General features: G+C 55.0%; 1 long non-coding RNA gene across 1 annotated transcript in view; it reads left to right on the top strand.

Annotated features, from left to right (window-relative positions):
- The first annotated feature begins 970 nt into the window (after positions 1–970).
- Positions 971–10,994, top strand: part of LOC309563020 — a 17,164-nt gene continuing 7,140 nt past the window's right edge. The window contains exon 1 of the long non-coding RNA XR_014225681.1: positions 971–1,160. This is a non-coding gene — a long non-coding RNA (uncharacterized lncRNA). The remainder of the gene's footprint in view (positions 1,161–10,994) is intronic.

Genomic DNA, 10,994 nt, shown 5'->3' with positions numbered 1-10,994 from the left:
GTAGCACAGAGAAGCACAGGATCTGGCAAAGGAGTTCTGTCCTCTGCTGCCAACTACTGAGACAAGGTGGGGGCAGAGACAAGGTAGGGGGGTGCTGCAGCTGTAGGAGAGGTGCGAGGGCCACATAAAATGGCCTGGGGGGTGTTTGACACCTGTGCACTACACTAACACTCTACACTCAGTCACAATAAGTGAACACACTAAGGCTCCGTTCACATACTGGCGTATCGGATCGCGGGCAGAATTGCGGTGATCCTGCCCGCGATCCCGCCAGCGATCCCGAATCATTGCAAATCGCGGTGTGCGATTCCCATGGCCCTGTGTTTGCGCGATTTTACCGCGATTCTTCAGGCGACAATGGGTGCCATTGCAAGTCTCGGGAATCGCACGGGTGTCCCGTGATTTGCAATGATTCGGGATCGCGGGCAAGATCGCGGCGATCTGATACGCCAGTATGTGAACGGAGCCTTACTCTCTAGTAGCAAACTGAGCTCTGCTCTATCTGTACTTTTGCTTGGATGAAACGGTTCGCCCAACTCAACACTTTTATTTATTTTCCTAAAATTATATATTGTATAGAACGTCGCACAAATATTATACGACGCATAGAATTGGAGCTGCTGCTTCTTTATTCTACATGGGCTGTGCTTTCACAAACTATATCTGTTGTTTATGGGGGTTTCACATAGCTTTCTAGCAAAGAACTGAAGTATTTAACACTTCTGCAAAAAACTAAAAAAAAAAAAAAAAGCCTCAAGCTGTCCATCCAGTTACTCCGCTGGACGTCACTATGGTAACCAGGAAACAGCTGGGAGGCCGTGGAACGCACAGAGCGGAAGTGCGGAGAGCCACACGGCGGAAACAATTGTTCCCGAGCTGCCTAGCAACAAGGTCCCGCCTACTGATCTGGGATTAGAGTCACAGCTAACGCTAGAGGGCGATGGTAGGAACAAAGCATTTCTTCCTGAAGAGAAGCGGCGGCCATTTTCTCTTAGCTCGGACTCCATTAGTTCTTATGAATTTAGCGACCAGAGGACATTTTTGTGTAGCTCTCTAAGAAAACATCCACAAAAAAAAAGTTACAGTGGCATCCCTGTGCCTGCAGCAGCTGATGGAGGGGGGTGTGAGGCTGGAGAGTGTGTGCCCTATGAGGAGGAGAGGTAATAATGTTTGGTGAGGCCAGGGGGTCCCAGTACTGGATATGGACTTGTGGGGGGCTGGGTGACATTGTGAGGCCAGGGTGGGAGCAATGACCTAACCCAGGCTGGGCTGTACATGACAAATATACAGAGCTGACTGACATCCAATCATGGGTCAGGTTCCCAGCTCCGCCCACTCATCCCCAGGGGGCGTCTCCAGTCTGTTTGTCCCCACCCCCATCTTCCCCCCCCCCTTCCCATTCACTCTGTCTTCTGCCCCCCAATACTCCTCTACCCCTGTCACTTCTTCCCCCTTTCTTCCTCTTTTTTTTCTGCACCCTCTGTCTCTATCTCCTTATTATTCCCCTCTCTGTCCCTCAATCTCCTGTTTCTCTTTCTCCCCATCCCCCTTCTTCCTCTCTCTCCCCCCCCCCCTTCTCTTCCTCCCCTGGTTCTGTATCCCCCTTCTTCCTCTCTCTCTCCCCCTTTTCTTCCTCCCCTGGTTCTGTATCCCCCTTCTTCCTCTCTCTCTCTCCCCCCCTTCTATTCCTCCCCTGGTTCTGTATCCCCCTTCTTCCTCTCCCCCCCTTCTATTCCTCCCCTGGTTCTGTATCCCCCTTCTTCCTCTCCCCCCCCTTCTCTTCCTCCCCTGGTTCTGTATCCCCCTTCTTCCTCTCTCCCCCCCCTTCTCTTCCTCCCCTGGTTCTGTACCCCCCTTCTTCCTCTCTCTCCCCCCTTCTCTTCCTCCCCTGGTTCTGTATCCCCCTTCTTCCTCTCTCTCTCTCTCCCCCTTTTCTTCCTCCCCTGGTTCTGTATCCCCCTTCTTCCTCTCTCTCTCTCTCTCCCCCTTTTCTTCCTCCCCTGGTTCTGTATCCCCCTTCTTCCTCTCTCTCTCTCCCCCCCTTCTATTCCTCCCCTGGTTCTGTATCCCCCTTCTTCCTCCCCCCCTTCTCTTCCTCCCCTGGTTCTGTATCCCCCTTCTTCCTCTCTTTCCCCCCCCCTTCTCTTCCTCCCCTGGTTCTGTATCCCCCTTCTTCCTCTCTCCCCCCCTTCTCTTCCTCCCCTGGTTCTGTATCCCCCTTCTTCCTCTCTCCCCCCCTTCTCTTCCTCCCCTGGTTCTGTACCCCCCTTCTTCCTCTCTCTCCCCCCCTTCTCTTCCTCCCCTGGTTCTGTACCCCCCTTCTTCCTCTCTCTCCCCCCTTCTATTCCTCCCCTGGTTCTGTATCCCCCTTCTTCCTCTCTCTCTCTCCCCCCCTTCTATTCCTCCCCTGGTTCTGTATCCCCCTTCTTCCTCTCTCTCCTCCCCTTCTCTTCCTCCCCTGGTTCTGTGTCCCCCTTCTTCCTCTCTCCCCCCTTCTCTTCCTCCCTGGTTCTGTATCCCCCTTCTTCCTCTCTCTCTGTGTCTCCCCCCTTCTCTTCCCCCCTGGTTCTGTATCCCCCTTTTTCCTCTCCTGCCTTCTCTTCCTCCCCTTCTCTTCCCCCCTGATTCTGTATCCCCCTTCTTCCTCTCTCTCTCTCCCCCTTCTCTTCCTCCCCTGGTTCTGTATCCCCCTTCTTCCTCTCTCTCTCTCTCCCCCTTCTCTTCCTCCCCTGGTTCTGTGTCCCCCTTCTTCCTCTCTCTCTGTGTCTCCCCCCTTCTCTTCCCCCCTGGTTCTGTATCCCCCTTTTTCCTCTCCTGCCTTCTCTTCCTCCCCTTCTCTTCCCCCCTGATTCTGTATCCCCCTTCTTCCTCTCTCTCTCCCCCTTCTCTTCCTCCCCTGGTTCTGTATCCCCCTTCTTCCTCTCTCTCTCTCCCCCTTCTCTTCCTCCCCTTGTTCTGTATCCCCCTTCTTCCTCTCTCTCCCCCCTTCTCTTCCTCCCCTGGTTCTGTATCCCCCTTCTTCCTCTCTCTCTCCCCCCCTTCTCTTCCTCCCCTGGTTCTGTATCCCCCTTCTTCCTCTCTCTCCCCCCCTTCTCTTCCTCCCCTGGTTCTGTATCCCCCTTCTTCCTCTCTCTCCCCCCCCCTTCTCTTCCTCCCCTGGTTCTGTGTCCCCCTTCTTCCTTTCTCCGCCCTTCTCTTCCTCCCCTGGTTGTGTGTCCCCCTTCTTCCCCCCCCTCTCTCTCCCTATCTCCCCCCTTCTCTTCCTCCCCTGGTTCTGTGTCCCCCTTCTTCCTCTCTCTCCCCCCCTTCTCTTCCTCCCCTGGTTCTGTATCCCCCTTCTTCCTCTCTCTCTCTCTCTCTCTCTCCCCCTTTTCTTCCTCCCCTGGTTCTGTATCCCCCTTCTTCCTCTCTCTCTCCCCCTTTTCTTCCTCCCCTGGTTCTGTATCCCCCTTCTTCCTCTCTCTCTCTCCCCCCCTTCTATTCCTCCCCTGGTTCTGTATCCCCCTTCTTCCTCTCCCCCCCTTCTCTTCCTCCCCTGGTTCTGTATCCCCCTTCTTCCTCTCTTTCCCCCCCCCCCTTCTCTTCCTCCCCTGGTTCTGTATCCCCCTTCTTCCTCTCTCCCCCCCCTTCTCTTCCCCCCTGGTTCTGTATCCCCCTTTTTCCTCTCCTGCCTTCTCTTCCTCCCCTTCTCTTCCCCCCTGATTCTGTATCCCCCTTCTTCCTCTCTCTCTCCCCCTTCTCTTCCTCCCCTGGTTCTGTATCCCCCTTCTTCCTCTCTCTCTCTCCCCCTTCTCTTCCTCCCCTTGTTCTGTATCCCCCTTCTTCCTCTCTCTCCCCCCTTCTCTTCCTCCCCTGGTTCTGTATCCCCCTTCTTCCTCTCTCTCTCCCCCCCTTCTCTTCCTCCCCTGGTTCTGTATCCCCCTTCTTCCTCTCTCTCCCCCCCTTCTCTTCCTCCCCTGGTTCTGTATCCCCCTTCTTCCTCTCTCTCCCCCCCCCTTCTCTTCCTCCCCTGGTTCTGTGTCCCCCTTCTTCCTTTCTCCGCCCTTCTCTTCCTCCCCTGGTTGTGTGTCCCCCTTCTTCCCCCCCCTCTCTCTCCCTATCTCCCCCCTTCTCTTCCTCCCCTGGTTCTGTGTCCCCCTTCTTCCTCTCTCTCCCCCCCTTCTCTTCCTCCCCTGGTTCTGTATCCCCCTTCTTCCTCTCTCTCTCTCTCTCTCTCTCCCCCTTTTCTTCCTCCCCTGGTTCTGTATCCCCCTTCTTCCTCTCTCTCTCCCCCTTTTCTTCCTCCCCTGGTTCTGTATCCCCCTTCTTCCTCTCTCTCTCTCCCCCCCTTCTATTCCTCCCCTGGTTCTGTATCCCCCTTCTTCCTCTCCCCCCCTTCTCTTCCTCCCCTGGTTCTGTATCCCCCTTCTTCCTCTCTTCCCCCCCCCCCCTTCTCTTCCTCCCCTGGTTCTGTATCCCCCTTCTTCCTCTCTCCCCCCCCTTCTCTTCCTCCCCTGGTTCTGTATCCCCCTTCTTCCTCTCTCCCCCCCCTTCTCTTCCTCCCCTGGTTCTGTACCCCCCTTCTTCCTCTCTCTCCCCCCCTTCTCTTCCTCCCCTGGTTCTGTATCCCCCTTCTTCCTCTCTCTCTCTCCCCCCCTTTTCTTCCTCCCCTGGTTCTGTATCCCCCTTCTTCCTCTCTCTCTCTCTCTCTCCCCCTTTTCTTCCTCCCCTGGTTCTGTATCCCCCTTCTTCCTCTCTCTCTCTCCCCCCTTCTTTTCCTCCCCTGGTTCTGTATCCCCCTTCTTCCTCTCCCCCCCCTTCTCTTCCTCCCCTGGTTCTGTATCCCCCTTCTTCCTCTCTTTCCCCCCCCCTTCTCTTCCTCCCCTGGTTCTGTATCCCCCTTCTTCCTCTCTTTCCCCCCCCCTTCTCTTCCTCCCCTGGTTCTGTATCCCCCTTCTTCCTCTCTCCCCCCCTTCTCTTCCTCCCCTGGTTCTGTACCCCCCTTCTTCCTCTCTCTCCCCCCCCTTCTCTTCCTCCCCTGGTTCTGTACCCCCCTTCTTCCTCTCTCTCCCCCCTTCTATTCCTCCCCTGGTTCTGTATCCCCCTTCTTCCTCTCTCTCCTCCCCTTCTCTTCCTCCCCTGGTTCTGTGTCCCCCTTCTTCCTCTCTCCCCCCTTCTCTTCCTCCCTGGTTCTGTATCCCCCTTCTTCCTCTCTCTCTGTGTCTCCCCCCTTCTCTTCCCCCCTGGTTCTGTATCCCCCTTTTTCCTCTCTCCTGCCTTCTCTTCCTCCCCTTCTCTTCCCCCCTGATTCTGTATCCCCCTTCTTCCTCTCTCTCTCTCCCCCTTCTCTTCCTCCCCTGGTTCTGTATCCCCCTTCTTCCTCTCTCTCTCTCCCCCTTCTCTTCCTCCCCTGGTTCTGTGTCCCCCTTCTTCCTCTCTCCCCCCTTCTCTTCCTCCCTGGTTCTGTATCCCCCTTCTTCCTCTCTCTCTGTGTCTCCCCCCTTCTCTTCCCCCCTGGTTCTGTATCCCCCTTTTTCCTCTCCTGCCTTCTCTTCCTCCCCTTCTCTTCCCCCCTGATTCTGTATCCCCCTTCTTCCTCTCTCTCTCTCCCCCTTCTCTTCCTCCCCTGGTTCTGTATCCCCCTTCTTCCTCTCTCTCTCTCTCCCCCTTCTCTTCCTCCCCTGGTTCTGTGTCCCCCTTCTTCCTCTCTCCCCCCTTCTCTTCCTCCCTGGTTCTGTATCCCCCTTCTTCCTCTCTCTCTGTGTCTCCCCCCTTCTCTTCCCCCCTGGTTCTGTATCCCCCTTTTTCCTCTCCTGCCTTCTCTTCCTCCCCTTCTCTTCCCCCCTGATTCTGTATCCCCCTTCTTCCTCTCTCTCTCTCTCCCCCTTCTCTTCCTCCCCTGGTTCTGTGTCCCCCTTCTTCCTCTCTCCCCCCCTTCTCTTCCTCCCCTGGTTCTGTATCCCCCTTTTTCCTCTCTCCTGCCTTCTCTTCCTCCCCTTCTCTTCCCCCCTGATTCTGTATCCCCCTTCTTCCTCTCTCTCTCTCCCCCTTCTCTTCCTCCCCTGGTTCTGTATCCCCCTTCTTCCTCTCTCTCTCTCTCCCCCTTCTCTTCCTCCCCTGGTTCTGTATCCCCCTTCTTCCTCTCTCTCCCCCCCTTCTCTTCCTCCCCTGGTTCTGTATCCCCCTTCTTCCTCTCTCTCTCCCCCTTCTCTTCCTCCCCTGGTTCTGTATCCCCCTTCTTCCTCTCTCTTCCCCCCTTCTCTTCCTCCCCTGGTTCTGTATCCCCCTTCTTCCTCTCTCTCTCCCCCTTCTCTTCCTCCCCTGGTTCTGTATACCCCTTCTTCCTCTCTCTCCCCCCCCCTTCTCTTCCTCCCCTGATTCTGTGTCCCCCTTCTTCCTCTCTCCTGCCTTCTCTTCCTCCCCTGGTTCTGTGTCCCCCTTCTTCCTCTCTCCCCCCTTCTCTTCCTCCCCTGGTTCTGTATACCCCTTCTTCCTCTCTCCCCCCCCTTCTCTTCCTCCCCTGATTCTGTGTCCCCCTTCTTCCTCCCCTGATTCTGTGTCCCCCTTCTTCCTCTCCCCCCCCCTTCTCTTCCTCCCCTGGTTCTGTATACCCCTTCTTCCTCTCTCCCCCCCCTTCTCTTCCTCCCCTGATTCTGTGTCCCCCTTCTTCCTCTCTCCCCCCTCCTCTTCCTCCCTTGTTCTGTATCCCCCTTTTTCCTCTCTCCCGCCTTCTCTTCCTCCCCTGATTCTGTGTCCCCCTTCTTCCTCTCTCCCCCCCTACTCTTCCTCCCCTGATTCTGTGTCCCCCTTCTTCCTCTCCCCCCCTTCTCTTCCTCCCCTGGTTCTGTATACCCATTCTTCCTCTCTCTCCCCCCCCTTCTCTTCCTCCCCTGATTCTGTGTCCCCCTTCTTCCTCTCTCCCCCCCTACTCTTCCTCCCCTGATTCTGTGTCCCCCTTCTTCCTCTCCCCCCCTTCTCTTCCTCCCCTGGTTCTGTATACCCATTCTTCCTCTCTCTCCCCCCCCTTCTCTTCCTCCCCTGATTCTGTGTCCCCCTTCTTCCTCTCTCCCCCCCTACTCTTCCTCCCCTGATTCTGTGTCCCCCTTCTTCCTCTCCCCCCCTTCTCTTCCTCCCCTGGTTCTGTATACCCATTCTTCCTCTCTCTCCCCCCCCTTCTCTTCCTCCCCTGATTCTGTGTCCCCCTTCTTCCTCTCTCTCCCCCCCCTCCTCTTCCTCCCTTGTTCTGTATCCCCCTTTTTCCTCTCTCCCGCCTTTTCTTCCTCCCCTTCTCTTCCCCCCTGATTCTGTATCCCCTTCTTCCTCTCTCTCTCCCCCCTTCTCTTCCTCCCCTGGTTCTGTATCCCCCTTCTTCCTCTCTCTCCCCCCTTCTCTTCCTCCCCTGGTTCTGTATCCCCCTTCTTCCTCTCTCTCCCCCCTTCTCTTCCTCCCCTGATTCTGTATCCCCCTTCTTCCTCTCTCTCCCCCCTTCTCTTCCTCTCCTGATTCTGTGTCCCCCCTTCTTCCTCTCTGTCTCCCACCTTCTCTTCTTCCCCTGGTTCTGTACCCCCCTTCTCCCCCTCTCTTTCTCTCTCTGTCTCCCCCCTTCTCTTCCTCCCCTGGTTCTTTATCCCCCTTCTTCCTCCCTCTCTCTCCCCCAACCCTTTTCCATCCTCCCTTTTTTTTTTTTCTACCCTCCTCTCCCATACTTATCTTCTACTCCTTCCTTTATGCCCCCTTTTTTTCTCTCCCTAAGGGTCCTTTCACACGGGCTTTCTGCCCGGCGGACTCTGTTTTGCTCAGTGGAGGATCGATCTGCCGATCCCCGCTGAGCAGGCTGATGACAGCTCCATCTCCGCTTACTTTGCAGAGACAGAGCTGTCAGATCCCCACTCTCCTCTATGTTAGATCGGATGAGAATGACAGTTTTCATCCGATCCTCCAGACGGATGGAAAATAGGGTTTCCATCCGTCTGGATCTCACGGACAGGATCGGATCGGATAGCAGCGGAGATCTCTCCGCTCCGCTGCTCTATAGGGGTGCATGGAGCATCCGATCAGGTCCGCCTGACCTGAAAGCCAGTGTGAAAGGGACCTAACTCCCCCCCAACCCCCTTTTATCACCTCTGTCTCAATCTCCCTCTTACTCCTCTCTCTGCCCTGACCTCACCCCAATTCTCTGTTTCATCCCCCGCAAATGTTCCCCCTCCCATACTCTGCTTCTTCTGTCTTCATGTCTCCTTTCTTCCTCTCTATCCCCCCCCCCCCCCTCCCCATGTCTCCTCTTCCTCTGTCTCTTTTTCCTCCTTTTTACTCTCTCTGCCCCAACCTCACCCCAATTCTCCATGTCTCTGTCTCTCCCTCCCTTCTTCTTCTTCTCTCTAACTCCCCCTATTGTCTCACCCCCCCCCTATTTTTTTCTTCCTCTGTCCCTCCTTCATCCACATTCTTCTTTTTTTTTTTTTTTGCCCCTTCTTTCTTTGTCTCCCTTTATTCCTTTCTCTGCACCAACCTCACTCCGATTCTCGTATTTCTTTACCTCTCGCTCCCTTCTCCCCATTCTTCTGTCTCTGTCCCCCGACTTCTTCCTCTCTCTGCCCTCCCCCTCCCATACTTCTCTTATTCCTCTCTCCAAATCCACTTCCCATTCTCTTTTTTTCTCTCCCCCTCCCTTTCCTTTTTCCTCTCACCCCCCTTTCCTTTTTCCTCTCACTCCCCCCTTTCCTTTTTCCTCTCACTCCCCCCCCCTTTACCTTTTTCCTCTCACTCCCCCCCCCCTTTACCTTTTTCCTCTCACCCCCCCCTTTACCTTTTTCCTCTCACTCCCCCCCTTTCCTTTTTCCTCTCACTCCCCCTTTTCCTTTTTCCTCTCACTCCCCCCTTTTCCTTTTTCTCACCCCCCCTTTTCCTTTTTCCTCTCACCCCCCCCTTTTCCTTTTTCCTCTCACCCCCTCTTTCCTTTTTCCTCTCACTCCCCCCCTCTTTCCTTTTTCCTCTCACTCCCCCCCCTCTTTCCTTTTTCCTCTCACTCCCCCCCTCTTTCCTTTTTCCTCTCACTCCCCCCCCCTCTTTCCTTTTTCCTCTCACTCCCCCCCCCTCTTTCCTTTTTCCTCTCACTCCCCCCCTCTTTCCTTTTTCCTCTCACTCTACCCCCCCCCTTTTCCTTTTTCCTCTCACTCCCCCCTTTCCTTTTCCTCTCACTCCCCCCCCTTTTCCTTTTTCCTCTCACTCCCCCCCCTTTTCCTTTTTCCTCTCACTCCCCCCCCCTTTTCCTTTTCCTCTCACTCCCCCCCTTTCCTTTTTCCTCTCACTCCCCCCCCTTTTCCTTTTTCCTCTCACTCCCCCCCCTTTTCCTTTTTCCTCTCACTCCCCCCCCTTTTCCTTTTTCCTCTCACTCCCCCCCCCTTTTCCTTTTCCTCTCACTCCCCCCCCCTTTTCCTTTTCCTCTCACTCCCCCCCCCTTTTCCTTTTTCCTCTCACTCCCCCTTTTCCTTTTTCCTCTCACCCCCCTCTTTCCTTTTTCCTCTCACCCCCCTCTTTCCTTTTTCCTCTCACTCCCCCCCTCTTTCCTTTTTCCTCTCACTCTACCCCCCCTTTTCCTTCTCACTCTACCCCCCCTTTCCTTTTTCCTCTCACCCCCCCCCCTTTACCTTTTTCCTCTCACTCCCCCCCCCTTTACCTTTTTCCTCTCACCCCCCCCTTTACCTTTTTCCTCTCACTCCCCCCCTTTCCTTTTTCCTCTCACTCCCCCTTTTCCTTTTTCCTCTCACCCCCCCCTTTTCCTTTTTCCTCTCACCCCCCCTTTTCCTTTTTCCTCTCACCCCCCTCTTTCCTTTTTCCTCTCACTCCCCCCCTCTTTCCTTTTTCCTCTCACTCCCCCCTTTCCTTTTTCCTCTCACTCCCCCCCTTTTCCTTTTTCCTCTCACTCCCCCCCCCCTTTTCCTTTTTCCTCTCACTCCCCCCCTTTTCCTTTTTCCTCTCACCCCCCCCTTTTCCTTTTTCCTCTCACCCCCCCTTTTCCTTTTTCCTCTCACCCCCCTCTTTCCTTTTTCCTCTCACTCCCCCCCTCTTTCCTTTTTCCTCTCACTCCCCCCCCCTCTTTCCTTTTTCCTCTCACTCCCCCCCCTCTTTCCTTTTTCCTCTCACTCTACCCCCCCCTTTTCCTTTTTCCTCTCACTCCCCCCTTTCCTTTTTCCTCTCACTCCCCCCTTTCCTTTTTCCTCTCACTCCCCCCCTTTTCCCTCTCACTCCCCCCCTTTTCCCTCTCACTCCCCCCCTTTTCCTTTTTCCTCTCACTCCCCCCCCCTTTTCCTTTTTCCTCTCACTCCCCCCCTTTTCCTTTTTCCTCTCACTCCCCCCCCCTTTTCCTTTTTCCTCTCACTCCCCCCCCTTTTCCTTTTTCCTCTCACTCCCCCCCTTTTACTTTTTCCTCTCACTCCCCCCCCTTTTCCTTTTTCCTCTCACTCCCCCCCCCCTCTTTCCTTTTTCCTCTCACTCCCCCCCCCCCTCTTTCCTTTTTCCTCTCACTCCCCCCCCTCTTTCCTTTTTCCTCTCACTCCCCCCCCCTTTCCTTTTTCCTCTCACTTCCCCCCCTCTTTCCTTTTTCCTCTCACTTCCCCCCCTCTTTCCTTTTTCCTCTCACTCCCCCCTCTTTCCTTTTTCCTCTCACTCTACCCCCCCTTTTCCTTTTTCCTCTCACTCTACCCCCCCTTTTCCTTTTTCCTCTCACTCCCCCCTTTCCTTTTTCCTCTCACCCCCCCCCCCCTCTTTCCTTTTTCCTCTCACTCCCCCCTCCTTTTCCTTTTTCCTCTCACTCTACCCCCCCCCCCCTTTCCATTTTCCTCTCACTCTACCCCCCACCTCTCTCTTAAACTGGCTGTAGACTAGTAGATTTTTAAACAATTCATATAGAAATCCTCAGTACATTTCATGTGTTAATGAACGTCAAGTTCTTCAAAAGTTTGCTTTTAACATTCAATTATGGAATTTAGGCGAAACCCGCATCCACTGTTCAGAAT

Source organism: Pelophylax lessonae (genome assembly GCF_965119305.1).
Source record: "Pelophylax lessonae genome assembly, chromosome: 9".
Lineage (NCBI taxonomy): Eukaryota > Metazoa > Chordata > Amphibia > Anura > Ranidae > Pelophylax > Pelophylax lessonae.
The sequence above is the reverse complement of the archived record's forward strand: the minus strand, read 5'-3'. Positions and strand labels throughout refer to the sequence as shown.